Source organism: Manacus candei, unplaced genomic scaffold, assembly GCF_025592945.1.
Source record: "Manacus candei isolate 608988 ecotype Guabito, Panama unplaced genomic scaffold, ASM2559294v1 h1tg000116l, whole genome shotgun sequence".
Lineage (NCBI taxonomy): Eukaryota > Metazoa > Chordata > Aves > Passeriformes > Pipridae > Manacus > Manacus candei.
The window spans coordinates 127,218-138,899 of NW_026138164.1; positions in this window are offsets into that span (position 1 = coordinate 127,218).

Below are 11,682 nucleotides of genomic sequence, written 5' to 3' on the forward strand. Positions count from 1 at the left end.
ACGGGGATGTTCCACCTCTGCACCCCCCACCCCCCGTGAGGGGCTGCTGCCCCCCCTGCCATCCCAGTGCCACCCCCCACAGCATCACCCGGGGGTCTCATCCCACCCCACGGGGTGACCCCCCCTCCCTGTGCCCGGCATTCCCAGCCTGGCCCTTCCCTGGGAGCAGGGCTGTTACCTGGGGGTGCCTCTGGCCCTGCCAGCTCCGGGGGTGGCCCTGGGCCGGTGCTGTCCCTGCCCTGGGGACAGCTCTTTATCTACTGGGGGGGGTGAGGAGCCCCAAACCACAGCACTTCCCTGTTCAGGGCCCCGTCCCTGCCCCTGCTTTTGGGAAGTGGTGACACGGGCAGCTCCCTCCTGCCTGTCCCTGCCGGTGGGCGCTTTTGGGGTGGCCCCCACGGCAGGTTCTGCAGCCCCCCAGGGGGGAGGGCTCTGGGTTTGGGGTCCTGCCGGGCCCCTGGGCTGCTCTGGCTGGGGCAGAGTTCCCTTTGCTCCCAGCACTGCTGTGGGGCTGCCTGGGGGTTGTGCTGGGTCAGGGCTGAGGATCCAGGGACAGTTTTGGGGTCACTGAGCAGTGTCTGCACCCAGCCAGGGTCTGCTCTGCCAGGGACAGGCTGCTCTGGGGACGGGGGGACACGGCGGGGACAGCCCAGCCCAGGGACACCCCGGGGCACGGGGGGTTGTACCCAGAGAGAGCTGGGAAAGGAGGAAGGGGGGGATGTTGGGGGTGTTGTTTGTCTCCCCAGGTCGCTGGTGCAGCCGGTGGGTCCCGGCTGGCCTGGCAGTGCCCAACACCTGCCCAAGGTGCTGCCAGGGCTGGAGCCCCTCTGACATGGAGCCAGGCTGGGAGAGCTGGGGGGGTTCCCCTGGAGAAGAGAAGGCTCCAGGGAGAGCTGAGAGCCCCTGGCAGGGCCTGAAGGGGCTCCAGGAGAGCTGGAGAGGGACTGGGGACAAGGGAGGGAGGGACAGCACACAGGGAATGGCTTCCCAGTGCCAGAGGGCAGGGATAGATGGGATACTGGGAAGGAATTCCTGGCTGGGAGGGTGGGCAGGCCCTGGCCCAGGTTGGGCAGAGAAGCTGTGGCTGCCCCTGGATCCCTGGAAGTGCCCAAGACTGGGTTGGAGCAACCTGGGATAGTGGGAGGTGTCCCTAAAGCAAGGAGAGGACTCTGCCAACCCTCCTGAAGGAATTCCCAGCTGGGCACCAAGGCTGTGCCAGAGGCTGCATCCAGCAGCTTCCCAGCCCTCCTGGGGCAGGATCCAGGTCCAGATCCAACCTCCCCCACAGCAGAGAGCCGGGGGGGTGGCACTGGGGGCACTGGGTGCAGCTGGCACGTGGGGACAGCTCGGGGTCAGCGCTCGACCTTGTGCCCCGGGAGTGTGGGAACGTGCCCTCGGGGACCTCGGGCCCTCCCCGGCCGTGCCAGGCCAGTGCTGAGTCAGCAGGGCAGCTCCACAGCCCCCTGTTCCCACCCTGTGTGTGCCCTGTCCCCATGCTCTATGTGCCCTGTCCCCACCCTGTGTGTGCCCTGTCCCCAATCTCTGTGTGTGCCCTGTCCCTAATTTATGTGTGCCCTGTCCCCAATCTGTGTGTGCCCTGTCCCCAATCTCTGTGTGTGCCCTGTCCCCAATTTATGTGTGCCCTGTCCCCACTCTGTGTGTGCCCTGTCCCCATGCTCTGTGTGCCCTGTCCCTGCCCTGTGTGTGCCCTGTCCCCACACTGTGTGTGCCCTGTCCCCACACTGTGTGTGCCCTGTCCCCAATCTGTGTGTGCCCTGTCCCCAATCTATGTGTGCCCTGTCCCCAATCTGTGTGCCCTGTCCCCACTCTGTGTGTGCCCTGTCCCCAATCTGTGTGCCCTGTCCCCACTCTGTGTGTGCCCTGTCCCCAATCTGTGTGCCCTGTCCCCACTCTGTGTGTGCCCTGTCCCCAATCTATGTGTGCCCTGTCCCCAATCTATGTGTGCCCTGTCCCCACCCTGTGTGTGCCCTGTCCCCATGCTGGCTGTGCCCTGTCCCCACACTCTGTGCCCTGTCCCCACACTCTGTGCCCTGTTCCCATGCTCTGTGTGCCCTGTTCCCATGCTCTGTGTGCCCTGTCCCTGCCCTGTGTGTGGGCAGTGGCAGTGCCCAGGGCACAGCCCTGTCCAGTTCCTCTTTCCATGCCCGGGGCACATCCCCAGGCTTGGGGAGCAGCTGCAAAGGGGAGCATGCCAGGGAAGCCAAAATGAATGAAAAATCAGGGAAATCAGGGAAAGTGAGCAAAGGGACAACCAAACCCAGGGGCTGCTCCTGGAGAGGGATGGGTGCTGTCCCACAGCCTGGGGGTCAGCCTCCTCCTGGGAATGAGCATCCTCCTGGGAATGAAGACTGTCCTGGGAACCTGTGTTCTCCTGGGGACCAGCATCCACTTGGGAATGAGCACCTTCCTGGAGACCAACATCCTCCTGGGAATGAGCATCTTCCCAGGAACCTGCATCCTCCTGGGAACGAGCATCCTGCTGGGAACCCGCCTCCTCAGTGGGACCAGCCCCCTCCCGGGGTCAGAGCTCCCCCCTTGCTCCGGGGGTCCCCCCCGTGTCTCCGAGCACCCCCCCGTGTCCAGCCCTCATTCCCAGGGCGGGTGGAGCTCAGTCCAAGGGGAGCAGCGGGAGCAGCTCATTCCGTGCCCAGGAGGAATGTGGGCTGGGCACGGGAGAGATAACCAGGAATTCCAGGTGGGGGCTGTCGGGAAGAGGGAAAAACAGTGATGGGAAGAGTGGGAATAAATCAGCCGTCCTGTCGTGGCTGGGGGCTGTGCCAGGGACCCCCCTCCTCAGCCCAAATCCAGACCCTCAGTGGGAACGGGGAGCAAAATTCCCAAGGGCAAAACCCTCCCGTGAAAGTGGAGGGAGCAGGAGGAGGAGGGGGAGGCAGCGCTGTGGGACAGGGCTGATCCCCCCGCGGCCCCCACAGCCCCCCCCGGCCCTTCCTGGGGTGAAAGGCTGAAGGAAAAGGGCAAATAAAGCAAATAAAGCAAACAGCGGGGACAGGGGGTGACACCGCGCCCGGCGGCACCGGCCCAGCGCCGCCACCTGAGTCAACACGAGCTGGTTTTCTTTGGCGGGGACGCTGGGAAGGACTGGAAGGGCTGGGGAGGGCTGGGAAGGGCTGGGAAGGGCTGGGAAGGGCTGGGAGGGCTGGGAAGGGCTGGGAAGGGCTGGGGAGGGCTGTCCCGGTCGGGGGGTGTCCGCGGAGTCCGACCCGGGGGCGCTCCTGGGATTCCCGGTTGCTGGGATGCTCCGGGGGCAGCGGGACACCCCCGGGACTGCCCTGGGAGTCAGAGAGATGTTGGGGACCCCCCGCACCCCCCCGACCTCTGCGACCCCACCGGCAGAGAGCACAGACCGCGGCACGGCCGGACCCCTCCGGCTGGAATGTGCGGGGTGCCGGGGGGGTGGTAGGGATTTAATTCCCCCAGCGCCGGGTCCCCCCCGCTGTCCCCCCCAGCCCCGGGAACGCGGCCCGGCCCGGGGCAGCGCCGGGGAGATCCCGGCTTTGGGGAGGGGAGTGAGGGCCCCGCTGTGCCTCCCCCACCTCCCCCCGGCTCCCCCCGACTCCTTCTGCTCCCTCCATCTCCCCCCAGCTCCTCCTGCTCCCCCCATCTCCCCCTGACTCCTCCTGTTCCCCATCTCCCCCGACTTCTCCTGCTCCCTCCATCTCCCCCCAGCTCCCTCCATCTCCCCCCAGCTCCTCCTGCTCCCCCCATCTCCCCCCAGCTCCTCCTGCTCCCCCCATCTCCCCCCGACTCCTCCTGCTCCCCCATCTCCCCCCGACTCCTTCTGCTCCCTCCATCTCCCCCCAACTCCTCCTGCTCCCCCATCTCCCCCCAACTCCTGCTCCCCTTGGCTCCCCTCGACTCCTTCTGCTCCCCCATCTCCCCCCAGCTCCCCCCAGCTCCCCCCAGCTCCTCCTGCTCCCCCATCTCCCCCTGACTCTTCCTGCTCCCCCATCTCCCCCTGACTCCTCCTGCTCCCCATTCCCCCCAGCTCCTCCTGCTCCCCCATCTCCCCTCATCTCCCCCCAGCTCCCCTGCAGCTGACAGGCAGAGCATCCCCCCCTGCTCAGCCCCCCCAAATCCGGGATGCAGCCCCTGGGGGTGTTGGGGCCGCCCCAAGTCCAGGGGTGGCCGAGCCCCCAGCTCCTCCTGAGTCCCTGGGGGTGTTCAGCCCCCCTGAAATGCAGGGGTGCACAAGCCCCCTCAAATCTGGGGAAGCACAAGTCCGACCCAACGCCCTGGGGGCATTTGGAACCCTCCAAATCGGGGGGTGCACGAGCCCTCAGCTCCTCCCGAGCACCCTGGGGATGTTTGGGCCCCCCAAATCCGGGGTGACACGAGCCCCCAGCTCCTGCCCAGCACTCTGGGGGCGTTTGGTCCCCCTTAAATCCAAGGGGGTGTGAGCCCCCAGCCCCTCCTGAACGCCCTGGGAGCGTTTGAGATCCTTCAGATCTAGGGGTACACGAGCCCCAGCTCCCCCTGGAGTATCCTGGGGGGGTTTAGACCCCCTGAATCCGGGGGTGCACAAACCCCAGCTCTGTCCCAGCGCCTGGGGGGGGGTTCAGTGCCACCGGTGCCCACAGCCGTGCCCGCAGGAGCTTCGGGCTGAGCTGTGCTCCACTCCAAGGAAACATTTTAGGTTGGGTTAACACGTCCCGGCGGGTCGGCTCCGCTCCCGCGAGCGGCAGCGGGGTGAGCTTTCAAGTGAAAAATCAGTTCCTAATGCACGAACCTGACTTTTACATTTGGGGAGCGGCCGAGCCGAGTCACCGATCCCGGACGCCTCATTAGCTCGGGAACGAGCCGGGCTCGAGCGGCCCCGGGGGAGGGACGGGCTCTGAATTATTGCTGCGACACGACCGGCGACACGGGCCGAGGTAATGGGAGATGACACGGCCCCGCTCCGGCTCCCCCCGCAGCGCTGCCCGGCCCCGGAGCGCCGCGGGGAGGGGGGGACACACCGGGCACTGCTGGGACATCCAGGGAGGGACATCCCGGCACTGCAGGGACGTGGGACATCCAGGGAGGGACATCCCGGCACTGCAGGGACCTGGGACATCCAGGGAGGGACATCCCGGGCACTGCAGGGATATGGGGCACCCAGGGAGGGACATCCCGGCACTGCAGGGACGTGGGACATCCAGGGAGGGACATCCCGGCACTGCAGGGACATCCAAGGAGGGACATCCCGGCACTGCAGGGACCTGGGACACCCAGGGAGGGACATCCCGGCACTGCTGGGACACCCAGGGAGGGACATCCCGGCACTGCAGGGACCTGGGACATCCGGGGAGGGACATCCCGGGCTCTGCAGGGATATGGGGCACCCAGGGAGGGACATCCCGGGCACTGCAGGGACATCCAGGGAGGGACATCCCGGCACTGCTGGGACATCCAGGGAGGGACATCCCGGGCACTGCAGGGACCTGGGACATCGCTCCCAACCCAGTGGGTCCAGACAAGACTGGACACTAAACCCAGCTCAGCCTAAATCTGCTTTTCCCACCCTGTCCCCGAGGGGTCCCCAATCCCTCCAGCCCTGTCCTGGCTCAGGATGATGTTCCTTCATCCCCCACCCAGAGCCACAACAGCCCCATCCTGGCCTGGGCTGATGTTCCCCCCTGCCAGAGCTGGCAGCAGGACAGGCTGTCCTGGCTTGGGCTGGGGCTCCATCCTGGAGCATCCTGTGTCCTGCCACACCTGGAGCCAGGACAGCCCTGTCCTTCCTCCGGATGATGCTCCATCCTCCTGGACCCAAAGCCATGACATTCCCACCCTTCCTCGGGGTAATGATCATCATCCCAGACCCGGAGGAACGACTGCCCCATCCTGGCTTGGCATGAAGCTCCATCCTCCCCCCCCCCCGGAGCCACAACATTCCCATCCTTCCTGAGGGTGATACTCCCCCATCCCAGAGCCACAACATTCCCGTCCTTCCTCGGGATGATGCTCCATCCTTGCTGGTGTGGCAGGGGCAGGGCCTGGCTCAGCAGCCCCATCCCACAGGCAGCCAGGCTGCCCCATGGGCTTCCTGAGGACATCCAGCAGCATTCCAGGAGCTCCTGAGCACCCCCAGGTCCCGTGCTGGGTGACAAAGGGACTTGGGAAGGTTGTGCTCTGGGATCCATGGCCTCACTCCATCCCCACGGGCAGGACCAGGCTCTTCCAAGCCCGGGGAGGGGCCGGATGGGACCCACCATTCCAGCATCCCGCAGGTCATGGAATGCTCGAGCACCAGGGGCTGAGAGCACTCGGATGCAGAGCTACCCTTGTTCCATCCTGACCGTGATCCCGAGGGGCCAAACCCTCAGTCCCCAACTCCTCCAGAGGCAGGAGCCATTCCCAGGCCCTGGAGCTGCCTGGCACCACCGGCACCACCGGAATTCCCCATGCTCAGGCCGGGATGGGCTGAGGGCATTTTCCTGGTGGAAAATCGTCTCACAGACCCAAGAGCTCGTCTCCTCCGGGGGTTGTGGTCGTGTCCACTCTTCCCATCCCCTTGGTGCCCACCTGGAGCTGCTCAGGATCTGTGGGATGGGCCCCTCAGTGCCGGGACATCCCGGTGCGGTGACACCGAGGGACAGGGCAGAGCAGGGTGAGAAACGGCTTTTCCCACCCACGGGAGGTTTGGGGAGGAACAACAACAGCAGCTGGGGATGGAAACATCCCAGTGTGGGGTTCCTGGCAGGGAAAAGGCCGTTCCTGCCAAAACTGCTGGCAGGGACGCAGCGGCTCAGAGCTCCCGGTGCTTGTGGGGGCGTTCAGGGAAAGCAGCCTCAGGAAAACAGCGTCAGGAAAGCAGCTTCCCGGGGAATGTTTAGGGCATCCTCCCCCCACCACGGTGCTCCCTGCAGGGTGTCCTCACCCCAACACTGCCCAGCCCCGGGGGGACACCCCAGGGCTGTCCCTGTGAGGGACACGGGGACATTTTCCCTCCTCAAATCCCCCTCCGGCGCTCGGAGCTGAACCGTCGGGGTCACGCTCCGCTGCCGGGGGGGGGTGTCCAGGACTCTCCCACCCCCTCCCACCCCCTGCCAGCAGTGCCCGGGCCCGGGATGCAGAGCCGGCAGCGCAGGACGTGTTTCCGAGCGCTCGGGGACGGCCGCTGTCAACTCGATGTCCCCGACACGGCTCTCGCTTCCAGCGGCGCCGGGTTCGGGGGTGGGGGCGGCGGCTCCATCCCGGCCCCGCCGGCCCGCTCCGTGTTCCCGGCCCGTGTTCCCCGCCCGTGTTCCCGCCGGCAGCCGCTCTGCGGCATCGTTTTGCATTTTGCTCACCCGTTTTCGCACTTTTCACGGTTTTCAGGACCTGAAACATCAGTTCTGGGAGCTGGAGGCCTCCGCGGGTGCCCGGGGTGCGGGAGGGGGGGGGAAGAGCCACTTTTGTTCAAAATCCTCAGTTTTCCTCGCCGGGATGCTGAGGGTGCCCAGTCCCGGTCCCCGGGACATCCTGAGGAATTCCCAGCACCCCAAAGGTGCCAGGCAGGGAGAGACACTTTCCCACCCTCCCCATCCCACCGTGTGATGGGATTGTCTGGATTTAAACGCCCAGATCATTGAAGGGGGGGTGGCAAAAATCCCCGTGAAAAACAAACAAGCTCCAGGTTGCAGGCCCCCAGTCCCGAGCTGGCCTGGCTCCTCCATCCCCACATCCCTGTGGCCACCTGCTCCCGGGGGCCAGGGAAGGAATGGGGTGCTGGGGACCCAGCCCAGAGCCTGGGGATGGCCTTGGTGACTCGGGGTCACCCCGTTGGGGGCTGTCACTGGAGGGAGGGGGAAGGGGAGGCCGGGGCACAGCTGGGCACAGCTGGGCACGGGGGGGGGTCACCCAGAACCCCAGAGCCAGCCCTGGGGACACCACAGAGTTCCCGAGGTAGAGCTGCTGCTCCCTCCGCCCCAGCCCGTGCCCCCCGTCCCATCCCCTCGGGGGGTTGTTTCCCTTTCCCGGAGAGCTCTGGCTGCCCCAGTACAGGGAACAGCCCGGCAGGACCCCCGGGGCAGCCCCCTGCCCTCCTAATGCCTCCCTGCTGCCTCCCCCCTTCAGCCCCCTCCTCCTCCTCCTCCTCCTCCTCCTGCAGGGGCCGCGGGTCGGGTCGGGGACACGGGGAGGACACGGGGGGACATGGAGGGAACACAGCTCTGGGGGGACACGGGGGGGACACAGTTCTGGGGGGACACGGCTCTGGGGGGACACGGCTCTGGGGACACACGGGGGGGGACATGGCTCTGGGGGGACACGAGGGGGACACGGCTCTGGGGGGACACGGCTCTGGGAGGGCGGCAGCCAAGGGTGTGCGTGTCTGAGAGGATGGGCAGGGGGTGTGTGAAGGGATAGAGACACGTGTGTGCAAGAGCATGTGTGTGTGTGTGTGTGTGTGTGTGTGTGAGAACACGTGTGTGTGTGTGTGAGAACACGTGTGTGTGTGTGTGTGTGTGAGAACACGTGTGTGTGTGTGTGAGAACACGTGTGTGTCTGTGTGTGTGTGTGAACACGTGTGTGTGTGCAAAGGGATGGTTGTGTGTCTGAGTACAAGAGCACATGCGTGTTCACGTGTGCCTGTGCAAGAACGTGTGTGTGTGTGTGGGGGGTGGTGTATAAGAGCATGTGTGTACCCGTGTGTGTGTGTGTGTGTGTGTGTGTGCAAGAATGCACGTGTAAGAGCATGTGTGTGTTCATGTGCGTGTTCGTGTGTGTTCACGTGTGTGTTCACGTGTGTGTTCACGTGTGTGTTCGTGTGTGTGCATGCAAGTGTATGAAGAGCACGTGTGTGTGTAAAGGGATGAGGGTGGGTGTGCAAGAGCACCTGTGTGTTCAGGTGTATGTGTGTGAGAACACGTGTGTGTGTGTGAGAACGTGTGTGTGTGTGAGAACACGTGTGTGTGTGTGAGAACACGTGTGTTCAAGAGCACATGTGGGGCCGCCCCTCTCACATCATCAGCCCGGGGCTGGGGGGTCGGGGGATCACTCCTGGGGGGTCACACTTGGGTGGGGTCACAGCTGGGGGGGTCACGCTGGGGTGTCACAGCTGGGGTGTCACAGCTGGGGAGGTCACACCCCCCATCCCTCCCCTGAGCCCCAATGCCCAATCCCACACCCCTGGGGGGGACAGAGGGGGTGTCACTCCTTTGGGGCCCCCCCGAGCCTCTCTCAGCTGCCCCACGGGCAGGGTCGGGGGGCTTTGGGGAGCGGCTCTGTGGGGTTGGGGCGATGAGAGCCAGCTCTGAGCCCCCCGGCACGAGGGGCCCCTGAGGCGCGTGCCCGGTGCCCGAGGGTGGCCCCGCCAGCCCGGGGCTTTCCGCGGCATCCGCGGCGCTTCCGTGGGAACCCACAGCGGGGGCTTCCATCCCAAAAAGCCCCCCCGGGGGGGGGAACACTCGGGGGGGTGGGGCACTGCTCAGGGCAGGACCTCGGGGGGCACCCGGGCAGCGCCCGCGGGCTGCAGCTCTGCCTGGAGCGGCGGGACGGGGGAGTGGGCAACGCTGGGAATGTGCGGAATTTGGGTGGTCCCTGCTGGCACCGTGTCCCCTCTGCTCTGGCACCGTGTCCCCACTGTGCTGGCACCGTGTCCCCACTGCACTGGCACCGTGTCCCCTCTGTGCTGGCACCGTGTCCCCACTGCACTGGCACCGTGTCCCCTCTGTGCTGGCACCGTGTCCCCCCTGCACTGGCACCGTGTCCCCTCCGCACTGGCACCGTGTCCCCACTGCTGGCACCGTGTCCCCTCCGCACTGGCACCGTGTCCCCACTGCACTGGCACCGTGTCCCCTCTACATTGGCACCGTGTCCCCTCTGTGCTGGCACCGTGTCCCCACTGTGCTGGCACCGTGTCCCCTCTACATTGGCACCGTGTCCCCTCTGTGCTGGCACCGTGTCCCCACTGTGCTGGCACCGTGTCCCCTCTGTGCTGGCACCGTGTCCCCGCTCCTGCCCCTCCCTGGGCCGGGCCCCCCCGGCCGGGTTGCGCGGTGGGAAGGAAGCGATCCAGCCCTTCCCAGGCTGGGTGGGATCCACCCCTGCTCCCGGTGTGCCAGCGCGGGCCGGGGGGACGCGGGGGGCGGGAGCCCCTCCCCGGGGGGGATCCCCTTGGCACTGAGGGCACCAAGGACCTCGGTCTGCTCGGGGCATCGCCCTCCACCCACGTTGGCACCAGTCCTTCCACCCCGACCCTCCAGCTCCGTGCTGGGCTGGGAGCTGGTGCTGGTGGTGCTGATGGTGCTGGAGATGGTGCTGGTGGTGCTGATGGTGCTGGAGATGGTGCTGATGGTGCTGGGCTGGGAGCTGGTGCTGGTGGTGCTGGGGTGGGAGCTGGTGCTGGTGGTGCTGATGGTGCTGGTGGTGCTGGGGTGGGAGCTGGTGCTGATGGTGCTGACGGTGCTGGAGCTGGTGCTGATGGTGCTGGTGGTGCTGGAGATGGTGCTGACAAAGATTTCCCCCCTCACGCTGCAGGTCCCGGCTCTGGAAGGCCCAGTTTGCCCCCGGGAGAAGCTGCCTGCCTTTGGAGCAGCAAACTGGGCAAACTGGGCTGCCCAGCACCTGTCCCGGCCCGGGGACACCGATGCCACCGCAGTGGGGACACACCGGCCTGGCCTGTCCCTGCCGTCCCCGCTGGCTCTGGAGCTCGCTCCCAGCCCCGTTCCCGTCCTCTCCCAGGTTTCCTGTCCGGGCGGCATTTCCATGGGCCGGGCCTCAATTCCCGGAAAGCGCTACCTCATCCCTGGCGGGAGCCGGGGACGCAAACACGGGCGGAGCCCCCGCCCTGACCCCCCCACACCCGCCTCCCCCCCTCCAGAACCTTCCCCGGCCCCGGGGCGGCGATGCCAGGCAGGGCTGGGGGGGGCTGAGACGACCCCCGGCCACCTCGACCCCCAGCAGCCCCAGTACAGCCCCAGTACAGCCCTGGTACAGCCCCAGTACAGCCCCAGTACAGCCCCAGTACAGCCCTGGTACAGCCCCAGTACAGCCCCAGTACTGCCCCAGTACAGCCCCAGTACTGCCCCAGTACAGCTCCAGTACAACCCCAGTACAGCCCCAGTACAGCCCCAGTACAGCCCCAGTACTGCCCCAGTACAGCCCCAGTACTGCCCCAGTACAGCTCCAGTACAACCCCAGTACAGCCCCAGTACTGCCCCGGTACAGTGACCTCAAAAACCCAAATGATCCCAACTCTCTCAATGATCCCAGCAATCCCAGTGATCCCAATGTTCCAATCCCAGCGATCCAAACGATCCCAGTTATCTCAGTGATCCTAATGATTTAAACAATCCCGATTGTCTCGATGGTCCCGGCAACCTCAGCTATCTCAGCGATCCCAATTATCTCAACTATCCCAATTATCTCGGTGTTCCCAACCACCTCAGCTCTCTCAGTGATGCCAACGCTCCCGAGTGTCTCAGTTATCGGGATAATCCCAACGCTCCCGAGTGTCTCAGTTACCGGGATGATCCCAACGATCCCGGTGCTCTGCCTGTGCTTTTGGGGCCCCCCGGCCGGTGTCTTCCCACCCCAGAGACCTGTGGGAGAGGCAGGACGGAGCCCTGGGCTGTCCCCCACCCCCGGGACCCCCCAGCACAGCCCAAGCCAGGACCCCCTGTGGGGAGGGGCACGGCCCGGGGGGGCTGTGGAGCCGGGCTGGGGCTGGATGTCGGG